Below are 9,696 nucleotides of genomic sequence, written 5' to 3'. Positions count from 1 at the left end.
GGAATGGAATGGAATAGAATAGAATAGAATAGAATAGAATAGAATAGAATAGAATAGAATAGAATAGAATAGAATAGAATAGAATAGAATAGAATAGAATAGAATAGAATAGAATAGAATAGAATAATAGAATAGGAATAGAATGTTTCACTGTTACTCTTAGTTATATTATAACCATTATATTACACTATACCACATTATTACAGTATATAATACATACATAAAATGTTATTACTATAACATTCTACATCATACTATTACTGTCTATATGTTGGGGATTTCCATCCACTGATGCAGCCAGAAAATGATGCTGCAGAAGCTGCCTGTGTTCCCCCTGCCACAGGTTAAAGCACCACGGGACATGTCCCCACATTAATGGGCACAGCCACTGCTGCCACTATTTATAACCAGGTGTGACATTCATTCCAGATCACTTCCCCTGGCACATGGACAGGTCCTGGCAGCTCATTAAGGTGACAGCCTGCCCTGGTTTTTCCCCCATTTTTACTTCCTCGTTTTGCTTCATCGCTGGGTTTGAGTTCAATAATTTCAAACAATGCCAAAGGCTTTGGGATATTACCAGGTAGGGAAAAAGTCCTTAATTAGGAATATCAGTGGAACCATCATAATTCAACTTAAAAAATAAAAAAGTAGTGGGATAAGAAAATGAAATGTGGAGTAAGAAAAAAACCTTATGGGAACATTTCTTACACTGTATCCACAATGGCACCAGAGAGACAACAGGGACCAGCAGGCAGAGATGGATCTCTGCAGTCCCACCAGGGGAATCACTGGGGCCAACCCATGGCTGAACCTCCCCAGCCTGTGCTGCCCATAGTGCTGCTCCCCAGCCAGGGTGATTTGATTTTGTGGCCATATTTCCTCTTGAGAGGCACCTCCAAAGGATGTAGGATGCCACAGGCTTCTCCCCCAGGCATGAACATTACCAGGTACATGTTGAAATTGTGGTTTGCTCCTTGATCCCAAAGCTTCTCCCTCCAAGGACTGGGCTCTGCTGATCTCCAACCCCAGCTATGGCTAGATAATTGCTCCCCCTTATCCTTGTGCTAAAACTTCTTTATTACAACAGCTTTCCTCTCTCCTGGGTCCATCCCTCCCTCCCCACGTGTTTGTGGACATCCTCAGGTGTCCAAGCAACTCTCTGCTTCCTTAGCAATGACATTTCCAAGGGGCTGTTGCAATTCAGAGCATTTTAGAAAAGTTTCTCTCCTGAATTCCTGCTTCAACCTCCTCTCCTGCCAACTAGGATGCTTTGACACTCAGCACTACTGAGGAAAAGGAAAACACTTCCAGGTCTGGGGAGGATATAAACCCCAAGTCCTCCCCATATCAGGAGTTTCCAAAGAGAGAAGTCAGTAGGATCGAGTTAAAGCAGATTAACTGAGCTCTGGAGACCACAACGGGCAGGAGGATGGAGAGGAAACAGCTCCTGCACTCCGGGGGTAAATTCAGGAGTAGGCAACAAGTCCTTGAGTGTGGGAGCAAAGATGTTTTCCCTCAGGAGCTGCTGGGTCAGGATGGTGAGAGCAAGGCTGTGCAGAGAAGGTGTCACTTGCTTTGGTTGGTAATGCTGAATCCTGCCAGGAGCAGCTCCAAGAGCTGCTGAAGCACAGGAAAACACATCCCACAGGCTGCAGAAAGAGGGGGAACCAGCTTCCAGCCAGAAATGGCACCTTCTGGGTGCTTGGATGGGGTAAGCAAAGAGATTCAAGGATTACAAAAAGGGGCAGATCCCAGGGATGGATGTGAGATACACCTGGCTGTTTTCTGGATGTATGGAACACACAATTTCTTTTTAGTCAGACAAAGAAGGCTTTAAGGGCATGGCACAACCTCCAGTCACTTTTCTCACTCAGGAATCCCATTGAAAGCTCTCTCCTGTTTTATACCCATCAAATTCCAGCCCAGGAACTCCTGAGACCCCTCTATGACCCTATAAACGAGCAGTAGATGCACAGAGCAGTTTTATCACTGAATCACTCAGGGTTCACATTGGTATTGCTTCTATGTCCACAAATCAATCTCAGAATATTGTAAAATGCATGTCACAGCAAATCCCATCACTGGGCAAATACCAAGAGTCAGGATTTGGTATTTCTCAGCCTCTCACTGGGAAACTGCAACTCAGTGGAAAAAGCAGAGCAATAAAGGAAACCCAGTCACTTAGGAAACCTGGGCAGGTGTGAATCAACGCAGCTCCTCCTTGGCTTTTCTTCTCCCTGGCTCTGGGAATCAGTGGAGAACCACTCCAGGTATCCAGACTGATAAAATGTTGTCAATAAATCAGCCCCTTCCAATGCAGAGAGAAGAAACTGAGGCAGGCTGATGTGCCCCTGCACAGTGATGATGTGTGGAGTGCTCTGTATCCCAAACCTGCCAGCTTCCTGCTCACAGGGATGACTAATTAACTACTGAATTAATTCTTTAAAAAGAAAATCAAGTTAGTTCTTTATTTTGGAGTTTTATGGCTTATTTCCAGGTCACACAGAGCAGGTTTAAATGCTGTTGGTTTATTTCTGAAGCACGCTGGACACCATGCTTAATTTCACTGTCTTCCTGCCACTAATTTGTGTAGTTTAGACTCATTTTTGCTCCTGTGCAAAGCCCAGAGCAAGTTTCAGTCCGGATATGAGCACATGTGAGAACCCACAGCACTGAGTGTCTCTGCTGTGCTCACCTGACACTTTATTCATGGAATTGTTACAAATCAGCATTTTAAAGCAATTTCAAAGTTGCAACAAGGCATCTAGGAAGTCAGCAAGAAAAGGTATATCAGGTTCTGCATCTACAGGGAACAGCAGTGGATCTGGGTTGACTAAAATCACTCATTCTACAATTTCACCATCAAACAGCCCCTGATTGAGACTTTTCAGAGCTTTTTGAAGGCAAGGGATGGCAGCCTGAGGTTTTTTCTGTAATCCTCTGTGATTCAGGAGTTACCATGGGTAGCCAGGAGCCGATTTCCCTGAAAGTTATGTCTCATTAAAGTGGAAACAACACCTGCAGACATGTAATGTGCTGAAATTGGCACTATTTTACTCCTGCTTTGCACAGGAGGAGATTGCAATGGGAGGCTGCACGTGTCAGGATTGCAAGAGAGATCCCTTGAAATACAAAAGAAATGTAAAAGGAAGCGAAATGAAAATTAAGCAGAGTCCAACTCTCTGCTCAGGTTCTTCCTCCCAGTTTTGCAAGGAAGCATCTAAAAGGATCCCCAAGTTTTCACAACAGCATGGGGGGAGTTTGGCCCCTTTTCTTTTTGCTGATGGAGCAGCGTGGCCTTTCCAAGGACAAGTTTTAAATTTTTTACTGCTGATTAACACTTTTGGACCATGGCCTTTCAATCTGTTTCCTGCTTCAATTCACCAAGAGCTCATCACCAAAGACAACAAACCCAAACCAACAAAAACCATACCATAAAGCCATCCACGGAGGAAAGGGTTGCATTAAACTTGTTTATCCAAATTGGTGCAGATTTGGACCAAATTCAGAGACTGATTAATAGGAAGTGTTTGTGACCTGGTGGGTGGTTTGTGAGGTTTTGGGAGCTGGTGAATGCAGCGGGGTAGCCCATTTTTGGAGAGGGCAGAATGCAAGGAGATGCAGATGTAGGAGCAGAGCATCCTGCTGTACACAGACACCACGGGCTTGTGGGGGGAGGAGAACGTGAGCACTGCAGCATCCCTGTGCCCGGGGGATGCAGGGATGGAGCATCCCTGTGCCCGAGGGATGCAGGGATGGAGCATCCCTGTGCCCGAGGGATGCAGGGCCGGGGCATCCCTGTGCCCGGGGGATGCAGGGATGGAGCATCGCTGTGCCCGGGGGATGCAAGGATGGAGCATCCCTGTGCCCGGGGGATGCTGGGATGGAGCATCCCTGTGCCCGGGGGATGCTGGGATGGAGCATCCCTGTGCCCGAGGGATGCAGGGATGGAGCATCCCTGTGCCCGGGGGATGCAGGGATGGAGCATCCCTGTGCCCGGGGGATGCAGGGATGGAGCATCCCTGTGCCCGGGGGATGCAAGGATGGAGCATCCCTGTGCCCGGGGGATGCAGGGATGGAGCATCCCTGTGCCCGGGGGATGCAGGGATGGAGCATCCCGGTCCAATGTGCTCCTCGTGCTCGGGGGTGTGGGATGTGCAGCCGAGGACATACATTTCCAAGTTCCCACTGGCTGCATGTCCCACTGCCACTCATTCCCCAGAGCCCCTCGTTCCCCGGACCCCCCCGTTCCCCGGAGCCCCGTGCCCCGGATGGGGGAAGGGGAGCACTGGGACCCTGATCTCTGCCCGTGTCCCGGGACCCCAGGCCTCCATCCTCTCTCTGGTGGGGTGCACCAGGACCCCGTTCAGCCCCCGTTGGGCGGCACTCAAAGCCCGGTACCGCTTGGGGGGCACTCAGGGCCCGTTTGTCCCGGGCTAGGGGACACTAGAACCCCGTTACTCTCCATTGGGACACAGTAGAACCCCGCAGGAGCCCGTTTCCCCGGCTGGGGTGCAGCAGGACCCAGGTTCACTAGGAACCCGTTTCCTGCTCTGGGGTTCACATACCCCGTTTCCCCACCGGGGTTTACCAGGATCCCATTTTTCCCCGGCTGGGGTTCATCAGGACCCCGTTTACCCGCTGTCCCCACTCCCATTCCCGCTGTTCCCGCTGTTCCCGCTCCCATTCCCGCTGTTCCCGTTCCCGTTGTTCCTGCTCCCATTCCCGCTGTTCCCGTTCCCATTCCCGCTCCCATTCCCGCTGTTCCCGTTCCCGCTGTTCCCGTTCCCGCTGTTCCCGTTCCCGCTGTTCCCGTTCCCGTTCCCATTCCCGCTGTTCCCGCTCCCATTCCCGCTGTTCCCGTTCCCATTCCCGCTGTTCCCGTTCCCGTTCCCATTCCCGTTGTTCCCGCTCCCATTCCCGCTGTTCCCGTTCCCATTCCCGCTGTTCCCGTTCCCGCTGTTCCCGCTCCCATTCCCGCTGTTCCCGTTCCCATTCCCGCTGTTCCCGCTCCCATTCCCGCTGTTCCCGTTCCCATTCCCGCTGTTCCCGTTCCCATTCCCATTCCCGCTGTTCCCGTTGTTCCCATTCCCGCTGTTCCCGTTCCCGCTGTTCCCGCTCCCATTCCCGCTGTTCCCATTCCCGCTGTTCCCGTTCCCATTCCCATTCCCGCTGTTCCCGCTCCCGTTCCCATTCCCGCTGTTCCCGTTCCCGTTCCCATTCCCGTTGTTCCCGTTCCCGCTGTTCCCGTTCCCGTTCCCATTCCCGCTGTTCCCGCTCCCGTTCCCGTTCCCGCTGTTCCCGTTCCCGTTCCCATTCCCATTCCCGCTGTTCCCGCTCCCATTCCCGCTGTTCCCATTCCCGCTGTTCCCGTTCCCGTTCCCGCTGTTCCCGCTCCCGTTCCCATTCCCGCTGTTCCCGCTCCCGTGTTCCCGTTCCCGCTGTTCCCGTTCCCGTTCCCGTTCCCGTTCCCGCTGTTCCCGCTCTCTCTCCCCGCTGTTCCCGTTCCCGTTCCCGTTCCCGTTCCCGTGTTCCCGCTCTCTCTCCCCGCTCTCCCTCTCTCCCCGCGGGGTGCCGGCTCCGCTGGCCGCCGCCGGCCGCTCAGTGCGCAGGCGCGCGGCCCCGCCCCCGCCGCCGCTCGCGGTGCATTGTGGGACACAAACAAAGTGCCCGGGCGGCGCGCGCGGGAGCTCGGCCGGAGGCGCGCGCGCTCCCCCCCTCCCCGCGCCCCCCCTTCCCCCGCGTGCACGCGCAGCGCGCGCGCCCCGCGCGCCCCTTCCCGCGGGGGGGTCGCGCGCCCCCCGCTCTCCCCCCCCCCCCCGCCCCTCCCCCCCTCCCCCGGGTTTCCCGCGCGCCGCCTGAGGGGGAGGCGGCGGCCTCCGCCCCCCCCCGACAACATCCCGCCGGTCCCGCCGCCTCCCGGCCCCGCCGTCATGGCCCCCAGATAGCGGCCCGGCCTCAGCGACCGCCCGCAGGTAACCGGGGAGCGCGGCCGGGCCTGGCGCGGGAGGGGGCCGCTCGGTGGCGCGGCGGCCGCTGCTGCCCCTCGGGGGCGGGGGGCGGCGGGGACCCGGCTCTGGCCTCTCTCCCCTCCTTTCGGACCCTCCCGTCCCTGCCCCGCTCTCCCGGCCGTGCCCGCGGCCCGGGCTGCGCTCAGCCGCGGGGATCCCATTGCGCGGTGCACAGCCGCTGTGTCCCCTCCCGCGGGGCCGTGTCACCCCCGCGCCTCGCCGAGCGTTCCCGGGGCGCGGGCTGTCCCCGTGCTGGTGTTCGGGGCTGCCGCCTTTCTCCGGGGGTGTCCCCTGCCCCTTTTGCCGGTGTTCGGGGGTGTCGCCTCCCTCTGGGACGTTCCGTTGTTTACGGGTGTCCCGTGTTCGGGGTGTCCCCTGCCCCCAGGGAGCCGCAGTGGCTGCCGGCGCCTGTGGGTGCACACGCGAGCCTGGAGTTGCACGGGCTGTGGGGGGAAGTTGTGCTGTTCCCTGCATCCCGACGGGATACCTGCTGCCTCCAGTGCCGGCTCATGGGAGGAAATAGAGGGATTCCCACTAGCCGTGAGGCAGAGCTCGCTGTCCCTTTGTTGTTGTTTGTTTTTTCCTACAACAGCCCCTTCTGTATATTCCTTAGTGTCCATCTGCCAGGGTCTGCTGCACTGCCTGTGTCCATGCACCGTGAGGGTGTCACAGTGCTCGTCTGCCAAGAGCTGCTTCGTGCTTTTCTGCTCTCCTTCCATCTCTCCAGAGTCATTTTCCTGTATAAACACAATCAGCAGATTCTGGGAGGGTATAGTCTGTTTCTTGCTTGCCAAAAGCCTGTTGTCTCCTTTAACACACACAGGCTGCTGGTGCCTCCCAAAATCTGCTGTACCTGTTTCCATGCACACAGGGAATGAACTCTGTGCCTGACCAGCACAGCCTGTTCAATCCCACACCTCAGGGGGCTCCTGCCTGGCTGCACAAAGCTGCTGAGGTTTTCCCCACCCACAGAGACACATCTTCTGAATCCTGAGGAATGACTCCTCCAGCCCTTCTCCTGTGCTGTGGAGCCTGTTCTGCCCACTGATGAGGGATGTGTGGCTCCTCCTCCACGCTCACCAGGGTTGTCCCACTGATTTCCTGCCAGAGGCTGCTGCATCCTGCACTGTGTGTGTTTGCACCCCTCAGGGAAGGTGCAGGCCAGCAGCCTTGCTGCAGGCAGGCATTTCTCAGGCATGTGGAGGTTTCCACCCTGTGTCCTCTCACATCTTGGCCGTTCCCACAGACACCCAGTGCCAGCTGTTCCCGTGCTTGCTGCCATCACCTCCCTGCTGGACATGCCAGAGAGGTCACCCCTGTGCCCATCTCTGATCTCTTCTTGGCTGCCTGTTACATCTTCCACGGCTGAAACTTCCACCCTTTTCCTTCCTGGGCCCTGCTGATCCTGCAGTAGGAGACTCTCAGTTTTTGAATTTTGCTTTGACTTTGGGGTTTCCTTGGAGCAGTCCAGCAGAGTAAAATCAATTATTTGGTGTACTCTTAGGTATCTGCACATCCCATGGCTCTAAAATGCCATCACTTTCTCTTTTTCTGGTCATATACATAATTTTGTTTTCTGAGACCTTAGAGCCCCTTCCAGTGTCTGAGGAGTTTCCAGGAATGTGGGAGACAGACTTTTGACAAGGTCATGGCATGAAAGGACAAGGGGGAATGACTTCAAATGGCAGAGGGCAGGGTTAGAGGGGATATTGAGAAGAAATTCCTCCCTGTGAGGGTGGGCAGGCCCTGGCACAGGGTGCCCAGAGCAGCTGTGGCTGCCCCATCCCTGGGGACATGCCAGGTCAGGTTGGACAGGGCCTGGAGCAGACTGGGACAGTGGAAGGAGTCTCTGTCCATGGCAGGGGAGTTGGACATGATCTTTAAGGTCCCTTCCAACCCAAACCATTTTGTGATGCTTCTGGAACCATTATTGTCCTCATCTGATACTCTGGTTTGCCATACCCCCATGGGGAGTTTCTCAGTTTTCCTAGTTACACATTTGGCCATGCTTGCTTTCTGTGCTTCTGCCTGACAGGAGGCTTTTTCTTTCCCTTTGAAAATTTTAATTTTAGTTATTCTTGGGGTGTATCCAGCAGGTATCCACATGGCAGCTCTTACTTAGGTAGAGGTTACCCAGTTCACTCCTGAGCTGATCCCTGGCTGTGAGCTGGATGTTTCCATAGGTGAGGTGCTGGTTATTTGTCACATGCAGGACACACCTGTGGCACTGGACCCAAGGTGATGCTGAGTGGGAACAGGTGCTGTGCAGGCAGGTCACAGAGCAGCTCCCAGGAGTCTTTCAGGGAATTGGGAGGCAATGTGCTTTTCTTCTGCCCTCGAGGTCTCCTTCTGCAGCTTGATGTCTACATGTGACAGACCCAAGTGTGATGAGCCTGGAGACCTTGCCTGGGTTTAAGTGCAGCTGTTTAAGGAGGTGGAGCTGAACCTGGGAGCTCAGACAGCTCTGCCAGTGTAAATGCCTCCATTGATGTCTGACTGTGAATTCCAGGAACCAGTTACAATGCTCTAAGTGTCTCTCCCTGGGGACTACTTCTATTTAAACAGCTGGTTCTAATCCGAGGCTGTAATTGGTGCTAACACTCCAAGCAGTCTCCTTCCATGGGAAGGGAATTTCCAGCCCCACTTCAGCCTCCCCAGGTGGATGATGCACCGATGCTGAGGGAGGATCATGCTTGGGAGGTTTTGCCCTGGTTTTGTTTACAGGGTGAGGGAATTCCTGCCTGTGTGACTGTGAGGTTTGGAGGGGAGAGGCTGTCCTTACGTGTTCTTTCTGCAGGATGTAAGAGGAGTAGTCAGAGAGTGAAACTGAATCCTTGCCATGTTGGTTGCAACAGGAGGTTAATCATAAACTCTGGCACTTTCTGAAGGGCTGGTTTCATTCTGCAGTGTTGGAGAGTTGTGCTGCTCTGAGGGTCTGCTCAGCTGTTTGCCAAGAGGATCATAAGCAAAGCAGCTTTCCCCTGTCTGAGGCTGAACAAGCACCCAGACATTGGTTTTGGTAGTATCCCCTGACTTGCTGGCAGGAGATTTTTGTATCTTTATGGCCTTTCTGGGAATGGATGTGTGGTGTTTGTGTGACCAGCATCAAGTCTTGGGTCCTTCACACTTGTGTTGGGTATTTCACATCAGTATTTCACTGGCCTCGTCCATTTTATCTGCTGAACTTGTTTTTCATGAGCTTTGAGAACATCTGAGTATATTCCTAAGAGAGCATCTGGTGATATATGTAGCTTCACTCCTGTTAAGAATTGTAATCCACTAGCTTAAAGAAAAAGAAAATCAACCTGTGACAAAGCAGTGGTGCTTTTGCTGGCATGTGAGGAGGAAGGAGATGTCCCCTGACGTAGAAGGGATTGCCTGTTGACATTCTTCTCCCTCTCCCAGTTATAAGTAGGTTATCCCTGCTCAAATTATGCAACTGTGCAGACAGCCAGACTTCAGGAATTCCAAATACTTCAATGTGTCAAGTGCTGACTTCTAAATTAAATGCCAGGGTTGCAGAGCGTGTTCACAGTCTGTCGCTTGAAATACGACATCAATCTTGGAATCGCGCGTGGCTGAGAAGGGGCAGCAACTTAATTGCTTGTTTCTTGGAGGGAGTGTTGTGTGAGGGTGCAGGAGCCAAACCGGGTGGGAGATGTGCCTCTACCTGTGACACTGT

The 9,696-nt window shown here is 53.9% G+C and overlaps 1 protein-coding gene across 6 annotated transcripts in view; it reads left to right on the top strand.

Moving 5' to 3' along the window:
- Window positions 1–5,708: 5,708 nt before the first annotated feature.
- The window catches only part of ZBTB44 (zinc finger and BTB domain containing 44), a 60,658-nt gene continuing 56,670 nt past the window's right edge, over window positions 5,709–9,696 (top strand). For 3 of the 6 annotated variants that reach the window (XM_056509599.1, XM_056509601.1, XM_056509597.1), the window contains exon 1: window positions 5,709–5,978. The gene's annotated coding sequence lies outside the window, so the exon portion shown is untranslated. The remainder of the gene's footprint in view (window positions 5,979–9,696) is intronic. The other 3 variants (XM_056509595.1, XM_056509600.1, XM_056509598.1) reach the window with 2 other exon arrangements.

Source organism: Oenanthe melanoleuca, chromosome 24 (genome assembly GCF_029582105.1).
Source record: "Oenanthe melanoleuca isolate GR-GAL-2019-014 chromosome 24, OMel1.0, whole genome shotgun sequence".
Classification (NCBI taxonomy): Eukaryota; Metazoa; Chordata; class Aves; order Passeriformes; family Muscicapidae; genus Oenanthe; species Oenanthe melanoleuca.
This window is presented reverse-complemented; position numbering and strand designations above follow the sequence as displayed.